This window comes from Pinus tabuliformis, chromosome 9 (genome assembly GCF_031772625.1).
Source record: "Pinus tabuliformis cultivar Carrire ecotype Pingquan chromosome 9, CPIR1, whole genome shotgun sequence".
In the NCBI taxonomy this organism is placed as follows: Eukaryota; Viridiplantae; Streptophyta; class Pinopsida; order Pinales; family Pinaceae; genus Pinus; species Pinus tabuliformis.
In genome coordinates, this window is record NC_142307.1 from 218,020,872 (window position 1) to 218,031,180 (window position 10,309).

A 10,309-nucleotide genomic window follows, 5' to 3' on the forward strand; every position below is an offset into this window, starting at 1 on the left:
TTACCGCAACCCACAGTCTGGCTCAGGGGTCACTAGGCCAGTGGCTTTACCGTGATCCACAGTCTGGTTCAAGGACCACTAGGTCATGTGCTCTATCATTCGGAGATCCACCCCACTCAGCTTCGAATCCATCTGGAAATCCAGCTCAACCAAAACATGAGAACCCCATCACACCATGGCTATCTGGAAATGGCAAGGCTAGGCTGAAAACATTGTTACACCTGGAAAAACCCATGCCACAATAGCAAAAGAACCACATGAAATACCATGCATGCAAAATCTAGCAAGGAAAATACACATGCAAATCGATACCTGCAAAGAATCCTATTGTAGCTGCTTGATCATGCCTTTCCTTGCTTGATCTTTGATGCCTCTTGCCTTCTTTGCCTTTCTTGCTCCAATGCCAAAATGCTCCAAGAAAACTCTAAATGTCCAAGAGTGAGAGAGAGAGAGAATAACGAGAGAGCTCCAAAACTAAACTGACAAAAGGTTATACTAACCAAGAAGCTTTCCCACTAATCCTCAAAAGCCTTTTTAAGAATGAGGCCTCTATTTTCTCCATTTTCCATTATTTTCCTTTAGTTTCCTCCTCACATGCAACCTGTGACCTTTCACCTTCCTTTTCTCCTATTTTCCATTATTTTCATAAACAAATGCACCAAAAATGTCATTTCCCCTTTCCAATTTCCTTTAGCCATAATAACCGAAATGAACACCCACTTGGATGTTTTGCCCAACATTCAGCTTGGAATATGTGTCCCATCATCTGTGGTATTTATATATTTGTTACATGAGTTTTTAACTAGGGTTGTTACAATTCACGTTTGTTTTTTCACCTGTAATAAAATAGTTAAACTATTTTGGTTATGTTAGTGCTCGTCATATTAAGAATGTTTTGTACTAGTTGCAATGACCATCACATCTTTGTGGAATATTCTGATGGATACTAGTATGATCTTTCTGTGTATTGGTTACATGATTGTCACATCTTTGTGGACTATTATGTTCAACGTTAGACACATCTTTCTTGTTTGTGTGTGTCTCTACTAGGGTGGTATTATTACCTCTCTCTTAGGGGCTCACCTCTTTTTCCCTCCATGGTACAATAACGTTGACACACCTACAGTTGAACACTCACTAGGCACAATCACTTTCTTTTCGAAGGCACATATGTGATCCTCTCTCTTGTTGATAGCTAAAGCCAAGGAAAATCTATAATAATATATGGCAATCGGGTTGATACTTCGGATGGGGCTCCTATTCTAAATGATGTAAGGTCTAATTGGGACATCACATCGGAGAGACCCCCTTGGTTGACATATTTCCAACATCATTAACAAAATGGTGCTAGAAGGAGGGACAAATGACAAGTTGTGCCCATTGAGTATGTTTTGAATCTCTTATCTTAAATGGATCATCCTAAAATCATACTCTTGGGATGTTTTTCTGACCTGTCCCCTAGTAAAATTTTAATCCCTGGTGAGCCTCTTTATCACTTGTCTCAATTGAAGTTTTATTGTGAGGATGGAACATCCATAACCAAGCACATTTCTAACTTTCTTAAATTTTGTGAATATTACAAAATCAATGATGAAAATTTTGCTTCTATGGCTTTCTTCCTCACCCTTGAAGGTCATGTTAATCGATGGTGTCATACTTTACCATCTTCTTCCATCCATTCTTTTCATCACTTCCTCAAGGAGCTTTATCAAGCCTTTGATAGATATGATTACCGAGATGTTTATAAAAGAATCAATCAGCTAAGAATGAAACCTAATGAATTAGTCGAGGATTTCTCTAATCGATTCCTTCACCTTTGTTATGAATTTCCTGGAGAAGGGACAGATTGGGATTTCTTTAAGCACAAGTTTGAGCATTTGGTTCATATCTCTTTGCACGGAGAATCCAAACCACCTGATGTTTTTGCTTCCCTGACTTGTGCAAACCATGAGACACCCCTAATTTTAGAGAAGGAACCTGTTATTCCTTTTGTTCCTTGTCCTCCTCCTTTTCCAGTTCTGCTGCGGGTGCCTCCTTGCGATGATAATAAAGTCACGAAATCTGCAAATCAAATTCCTAAACCATCTTCTCATCCTCCTTCCACTTTTCACGTTTCCGATCCCACAGAGGAAATCTTGGAATGGTTCATGAAGCCTATGGTGAAGACTGATCTCTCTATTCCTCAAGATGATCTGATTACTTATAATTTAAATCTTCAATCTGATTTCTATACCTATCACCCTCTACCATCTCTTTCTCATGATCCCTTGTCCCTTGACCTGCCTAGTCAATCTCTTCAGAATCCAAGCAGTGAATAGGTGCAAGGTAGTCACATTCTGCGAGTAGAGGAGCAGCAAGGTGAAGTTTTTTTCAATATTTCTTCTCTTTTTCAAAATCCCCCGTGTGAAGATGGTGATTTCTCACTCTCGATTGATAATGAATCTAGTAATATCGGTCATCAATTAAATGCAATCAATTTTCCTAATCAATCTAAAGTCAACTCAGTGGTTTATTTCTGAGTTTTTTTAGATCAAATACATCAATAGATTAGAAAAATTAAACTCATGAATTTTATGAATTGTAGTTATTAGTTTGTCTTTAAATTTTTTTGCTGATATACATAGAAATTTCTAAATATTGCATGGTCACAAGACTGTTGTTTTAGAATATATTGTTGGTTTTAACATTTGATGTAAGAGCAGATTACTAGACTGATATTTCATTAATGTGATCTGAGTTTAAAGCATTTAGTTTAATTTATGAAGTTCATTTGTTTTTACATGCTTATGCAAGTAGGACTGATCTAGCTTTACTTATGCATCTAATGATCTTGATTGAGTATTTCATACAAATGATTTTTTGAATTTAAAGGTGTTTTATTCCAACATTTTACATTTGAGTCCATTGTGCATTTCAATAATTATTTATGTACATTTTACATTTTGCAGTGCTGGTATAAGTACCTGCTTTCACATTTAGATCACCACCTTTCTAAGCCTTAAGTTAAGTAACAGTTAAGACATATTTCAGAAATAATTTTAGGCTCTCGTTTAACTAAAAGTAAGCCAAGTCCATTGTTGGCTTATTGGGGTCTGACCTAGGTTCAGAGGTGATTTAGCCAAAAAAATCCCGGTAGTACTGGCCCTTTCGGCAATAGTCTGCGGAGCGCGGATTGAGGTCTCACCCTAAGTAGTATGGGAGGGTGCTAGAACCAGGTTTCTGCACCCTGGAGATGTCTGATGAGTTCAAGTGTCCGCGGTTCGACCTTGTGCGCAAGTTGCTTCGCGCACTTTCCCGTACCTCGTAGCCTGAGATACTGCCTTCGCGCAACCCTACTCTGGTGTTGAATGCTACGCTTCTGCGTTATTACCCAAGACTTTACTAGTATTCCAATGTTAGTTGATTATCTTAGCCTACTTGCATGCTTTAAGTTACACTTAACATACTTGCATGCTTTAAGTTACACTTAACAACATAAACCATTCATACAGGGGCGCACAGTAAATAAACAGTATATTTGCAAATTATATCAAACATTCATTAACCCAAGAACAGATACACAGAATTATGGTAAAACTTCTCTTTATTAATTCCTTCCTCGATTACAGACCCGACTCTACCCTGCGCACTCAGCTGCACAACCTTCTCCTACCCTATGACCCAAAGATACACTTTACACTTAGTCACTTAGACTCTTGCTTCTCTACTACTTATCTTCTTTTCTTTTACACCTAGAGCCTCGCTCTATTTATACAATCCTGTGGTCCGTGGACCATGGGTAGGCCAACATTACATTACAAAAATAGGGCAGACAACCCTGTGACTCTATCATACTTTCACGCTCCGCGTCCGCAATTCGCGGAGCTTTACAACAATATTAGGTCAAAACTTAGGCTTTGAGCCCCAAAACATACCTTGGGGGGATTCCATGCCTAAGAAGTCCCCAACACAAACATCGTGACTCACCCTCAAGTCACTCTGTCGACACGACAATATTTGTGCGGAGTCCCTCCAAGTGTTCTTGAACTGCTCGGAGACCTTGCAACTGTTCTCGAACTACGCGGAGGTCAGCAGCACATTGAGCTGCTGCTTGTTGGATCTAAAACATACGATTTTCCAAGACCTCTGTGTCTGGGATGCTTCTATGCATCAATGTGTGCATCCCCTGTATGTTTGAGAGCTTGCCTTCGATGTCTGCTGTGATGGGGATGGGCTCCTCCAGCCATAAATATCCATCATGCACCAGGCAGAGCAGCTACCTGATGACAAAAATGGTTATTAGGGGGCGGTGGGTGGCACCCAAAGTAGGTTCAGCAGCCCGACCTTTTCCACACCATGCAACCACTTTCGCGGCTCTAATGTTGTCACCACCCCCGTGGTGTTCTACTTCATGAGTTTTCCGGTCTCCAAGTGAGGGAACTTCTCGTGGTTAGCAAGGTCCCAATCTTCAAATTTCATGGTTGGCATGTGGCCCAGGTGCATGCCTTCAAACATAATGCCATGTGGGAGGAGCGAGGTCTGGAGCGAACTCTTGGTCTCGTCTAGGTCCTTGGGCACTTTGGCCTTCCCTTTTCGTGAGGGGACATAGGTGGGTAGTTTTGTCACATAGAGCGTAGGTTGAGTATCCACCTCCATGCCTTCATCTTCTTCCTCTGTGATAATAAGGGCCTGCAAATATTCTTCTTCCTCATCTGTTCTATCGTGACAACTTTCCCCTTCTCTTCCATCGACAATTTGTTACGCAACGGGTTCTGCAGGGACACACGTATGAGAGCCATTGCTTGTTTATCCTTCTTGGGTCTTGGCATATGCAGTGATTTGGGGATCTCTACCACATCCTGGCACCTTCTGGAACATCCTCCACATCTAGGGCCTGCGCGGCCTCGCTGGCGGTTACCTCTTCTATTCCTAAACCATCCTTAGTTGTTGTCATTGTAGCTGTGATGTAGTTTATCACTCGCGAATTCAGGGGCTTAATTAACGCTCGGCTCACAATACTAATGGGTGTCACACGGAATGAGTCGATCTTGCGGACAAGATAGACCTTCCTAGAATCTAAAGAAGACCTAATGACAAGCAAACCAACCAGACACTATCTTTCTCTAAATATGTTTTGATAAACAATAGCAAACAAGTGTTTTTAGGGCCTACCTTTGGTCCAACGCAAGCTTGTGGATGCCCTCGCTCCTTTGATCCAAATGAGCTCCTTTTCGCGAATCTGCAAACACAAACAAGACAAAAAAATTAAATAGCACCTGAAAAGCCAATTGCATAAAACATATTTAACATGAAGGTCAAGGAGTTCATGAAACAAATAACATAAGATACTTGTTGAGAAAAATGAGTTTGATTGTATTAATTCAAAAGAAGAAGAACTTTACAACCTTTGCCTTGACACTGTACAAGCTCCTCCCAGGGTCCAGCAAGAAGTCTCCTCTACTTTGACAAGTTTCACTCACTCCCTAATGAAGCCAAAAAGGTATGTGATCTCTCCTCTTAAGCTCAACTAGGAAGTCTTAATTTCACCAGCATTTACCCTCAAAATGTTCAGCTTCTAACCTCTCTAGTCCTCACTCCAATGTCTGTATTTATAGTGCAATGGAGGGAAGTTACTAGGTCCTCCTTCAAAGGGATAAATCCCTCCTTCAAAGGGATAGCTCCTTTAGTCAAGGGATTAGCTCCTTCTCTTTTGGGATGCATGAACCACCTCAGAGCGAACAATCCACGTCAAAATTCCTTCTAGAAAACTCTAGAATTAACCCAAAGTGAGTTTTTAAAGATAAAACTTGTGCCTTTTGACTTTCACAGGGGTCCGCACCTACACCGTTAGGGACAAAGCGGGTAGGTACGCAGCTTTTGTACACAGAAGGTGCGGGACCGCAGGTGACCATGAGAGAAAGTGCGGAACCAGAGTTACATTGATTTTTAATGTCTTTCTCCCATTTCCAAAGCTTGATTTGAAGAGCTGAGGTCTTAGACTTGCTTAGGAGGACAGTACAAGTGATGATAGACCCATACTGACTGCAAATAATCATGGTGACGATATTTTTGTGTAACAGATTGCCCCCTAAAGTGCGAAGTCTGTAGTAGATGAGGATTTCATTTATCATATAGGAAGAGTGAAGTACTTTATCATTTCGAGGATCATCTTGTGGAGAGCCCGGTCGGAACCTGTAAAAACATTCAATGCAAGATATATATATGAGATCATATCATCGCTGAGGTAGGCATTCCCATACTCAGATCAAAACTAACTAGAACACTATCTACTGCTCTGATATAGGAATGATCTTGTAAAACATCACAAGTATAGACTCATGTGAACACAGTATGGACGCAGCCATCTGTTTATGAATAGTCCACAACATAATGAATACAGAATTCCTCGCAGCCTGGATGGTGGAAACTAGATCCAGGGTCTTCATTTCTACTTCCCAAAATAGTACGATTCTATCCATGCGAATAAATGTGTTGATGTCGAACATGATAGAAACCACTTGATTACTAGTCAATGATGTAAACTGTTAACAAGTGTGAGAGAAACCACCAGTGATGTCAATGGCTCTCAAAGTACCCAGTACAATCCATGAGATGTGAATAGATGTGTTGATGTCGAACATATCACGGAATCCTTCGATCGAAAGTCAATGATGTAAACTGTCGTCAAAGGCGAGAAACCTGCCATTGAGGCATGCAGATCTCAAGGTACTGACGATTCCTAGATCATCTTTCTAGATAATAAGCTGATGTCGATAGAAAGCGATCCGTCGTAGGCAAGCCCACCACACAAAATCATGGATCAAGTTGAAGAAATTTAGTTGCAAGGACTAACTCAGGGATGGTCAAGATGGATGACAGATATTTTGTAGATGAATGGCTTATTGGCAGTGACCTCTTGAACACATAACGACACGACAGATGGCTTGGTGACAATTGACCCAAAGTTAATACCCAGAAACCGACTGAAGACTTTCAATGTGGTTTGATCAACTGTTAGGCAAAGGATTTCCCAACCCAGGTGAATAAAAGTGTCGTGTTCAAGAGTGGTTACAAAGTATGACAAACAGACTCATTTTTCTCTCTTTTCCCCCACCATTTCTGGCAAGTACCTCTTTATTTTTGACAAGCTTGAGGAGGATAACATTTGCTTGATTATAAGCTCATCCTTCGGATGAGTCCAACTTAGTTTAAATTCAAACCCTAAGAAGGAGTGGTTCGTTCCTGTTTGTAATTGAACAGGTCCTTTACTGTGAAATTTTAACGAGTCCAGTATAGGAGAAACTTGGTGTTTTTCAATTTTAGAGAGTCTGAAAAAACATAAGAAGACTCTAGGGTTGACCTTTTTCGTAAATTTGTGTCTCCCAAGCCCAAAAAAGTATAAAATAATACTTGAGAGAACCGCTTGATCTTTTACGACCAAGGAGTACTTTTCGTTATTAGTGCCCTTGACACGAAAAAGTAAAAAAGCGATCAATGACACGTCGTTTTATAACCAATATCGAATTCGAAACAACAAAAATCATGCAATCTTTTCATGTTTTCACGGTCGAAAAAGAGCTGTAAGTGGACCGTCTTTTAATTTTGTTTTAACGAGTTTAAAAGAAACACTCGGCAATCTTTTCATGTTTTAGGAGTCAGAAAAGAGCTTAAAGATGACTCTACATTTTTTTTCGTCGAAAATGATAGATTTCACCTGAATAATCCCTTATTCTACACAAAAACACAAACATTACTCATACCTGTTTGAAATGGATAAAAATGTTGCAAAAATACCTTTTCAAAGTGAAACATAAACAAATTTGCAATTTATTTACTCAAAAAACTTATAAAAAGGGCCTTTGTCAATTTATTTTTACCGTTTGAGTTTGGGTGAGAAAATAGTGCTTTTGCTCAGAAAACTTCCCATGAAGATTGCGGAAAATCCAACCGTCGGAATCGAACGCCGTCTTCTCCAGGTAATCCACATCATTCCACTCTTCATTTTTAACCGTTTAATTTTTTGTTTTAGTCCTTCATTTCATTTTTGGGAGGGTTTTTAGGCGTAAAACCCGCGCGCGGGGGTTTTACCATTGCAGACCCGCGGACCCCGACTTTTTCTCCATTGGGAAAAAGCTCGGGGTCCGCACCTTCCGTGTAGACAAAGTGCGGTCCCACGCACTGTGTCTAACCCGGAGGGTGCGTACCCCGCCGCAAGGGTTTTGAACCCAAAAATTCTCAAAAATGGACCATACAAAATGTTTTCTAGCAATTTAATTTATCATTATACTTGATGCAGAGAGTACATCATGCTAGATTGGCGTGAACGAGAGCATGAAGACGTGGATGCTGCCGCATGGAATCATCAGCCTTCACTTGATGCTTTGAGGGCGTGCAGACTGTACAAATTCTGGGCCATCTCTGGCATGAGGGCTCAGGTGGATTTCTTACAGTGGCTGGTTGACAGATGGAGCATACAGGACCAGTGCTTCTTCATTGGCAGCCACCAGCTTGAAATCGAGCCGGCGGACATTTATTTTTTGACTGGTTTGCCTAAGAGAGGCGAAGACTTGACTCTGCACGGGACTAGGCCAGGTGGCCAGTCTGTCGATAGCCTCCGGCTAGAGTACTGCAACAGCCAGGCTAGAGACAAAGGGATAGACATAAAGACCATATCTCGTCCTGAACTCATGGTGATTGCGTTTACTGTCACCAGACTTTGCGGAGCTGCCGCATTACATATTGCCACCGGATCCCAGATGCGTATGGCAGTTGATTGCTTTCGAGGCACCATCTTTAACTGGTGCGATGCTGTGTTGGCCAATGTGAAAGGCCAACTGACCAGGGCCAAGAGCGAACGACTAAAGACCTTTGGTTATGGGGCTTTGGTCGTGAGTTTTGGCCTGGAGAGGGTTCATATGCTGATCCCGCAGCACCTTACTGTTGGAGCTGGGCTTCCTCAAGAGCCCAAACTTATGCGATGGGTCGCAGTCATGGCCCGTCACCCGGACGAGAGGACAGAGGTTACTCGATTCAAACCTGAGTATTTCCAATGGCTGGAAAACCAGGTCTTTTCCATTCAGGACTTCCCTTATGCTGGGATAGATTTTCGTGGTGACCCAGACATGGCTCTTCCACCAGGAGAGCAGTGGGATGACTCAGGTAAAATCCTTTTCAACATTTTTCCTATTTTAATTTTTTTTTTATGTTATTTTCCATCGTCTCAAAACTGATAGCAAAAGTTTCAAATGCAGATGTGGGTCCACAACGACCAGCCGCTCTCCGACCTTTCGATAGGAAGCAACCAGTTGCACCCGTGCCTGCCCCGCAGGACGAATCAACAGAGGTTTTGGCCGAGTTGGAGGGTCATCTCAAGCATTTGACATGAGATATTCCCGAGACCACTATAGATGACATTCCTCCTCGACTTCAGCGCTATGTGATTGGAGTCCCGGGACCTTTTAGGAGGTTCCTTTGCAAGGTGGCCCGGGCAGTGGTTTCTTATAGAGATCATCACCAGTGATAGGATGATCGCCTATTGTGGGCACATGTGACATTTTTGTTTTTTGTACTTATCATTTTTGCCGATCATAAGGTGTTTTTCAACCTATGATCGAAGACGATGTATTTTTTGACACACTCCTATATATATATCACTATTACCGGCTTATCTTGTAAATCATGTTATGAAATGGTTTTAAATTTACATGTATGATTATTGCAAATGTCTATTTAACATTCGAGAATCAATTGCATCTGCTAATGTATTTAAAGACCTTGGAATATGCTGATATTCAATGTAATCAAATTCACGTTCCAAGAGACGCACTCTCAAAAATAATCTCAATAACACTGGATTTCTAATGGCATACACTCTATTAAGCTGTAATACAACGAGTTCAGAATCTAACCTCACTATCAAACTCCGAATCCCAAATGAAATAGATTCAGATAATAACTCAATCACTGCACTATACTCTGCAATGTTGTTTGTTGTTTGACCGAGGCTTACCCCATGCATAGAAACTAAATCGTCAGAGGGCGAATAGATAACCCAAGCTGCGGAAGAGATGTTCCGTGTATTACGACAAGCACCATCAGCAAATCCAATGTATGTTTGGAGAGGCATCGACATCTGCAATATCAAGAGTAAAACCAAGATAAGCAGGAATAATGACGAAAAAAACACTCTCTAAGCTAAGCACACTTTTTAAACTAAAACACACCAGCTAGAAAGAAAAACTAACCTAACTAAAAAATCTCCATACCCATTCTTTTAAGCATAATACCTCTTCAGGTAAAGACCATTTATGGGTTTACCTAAAGAGTCCCC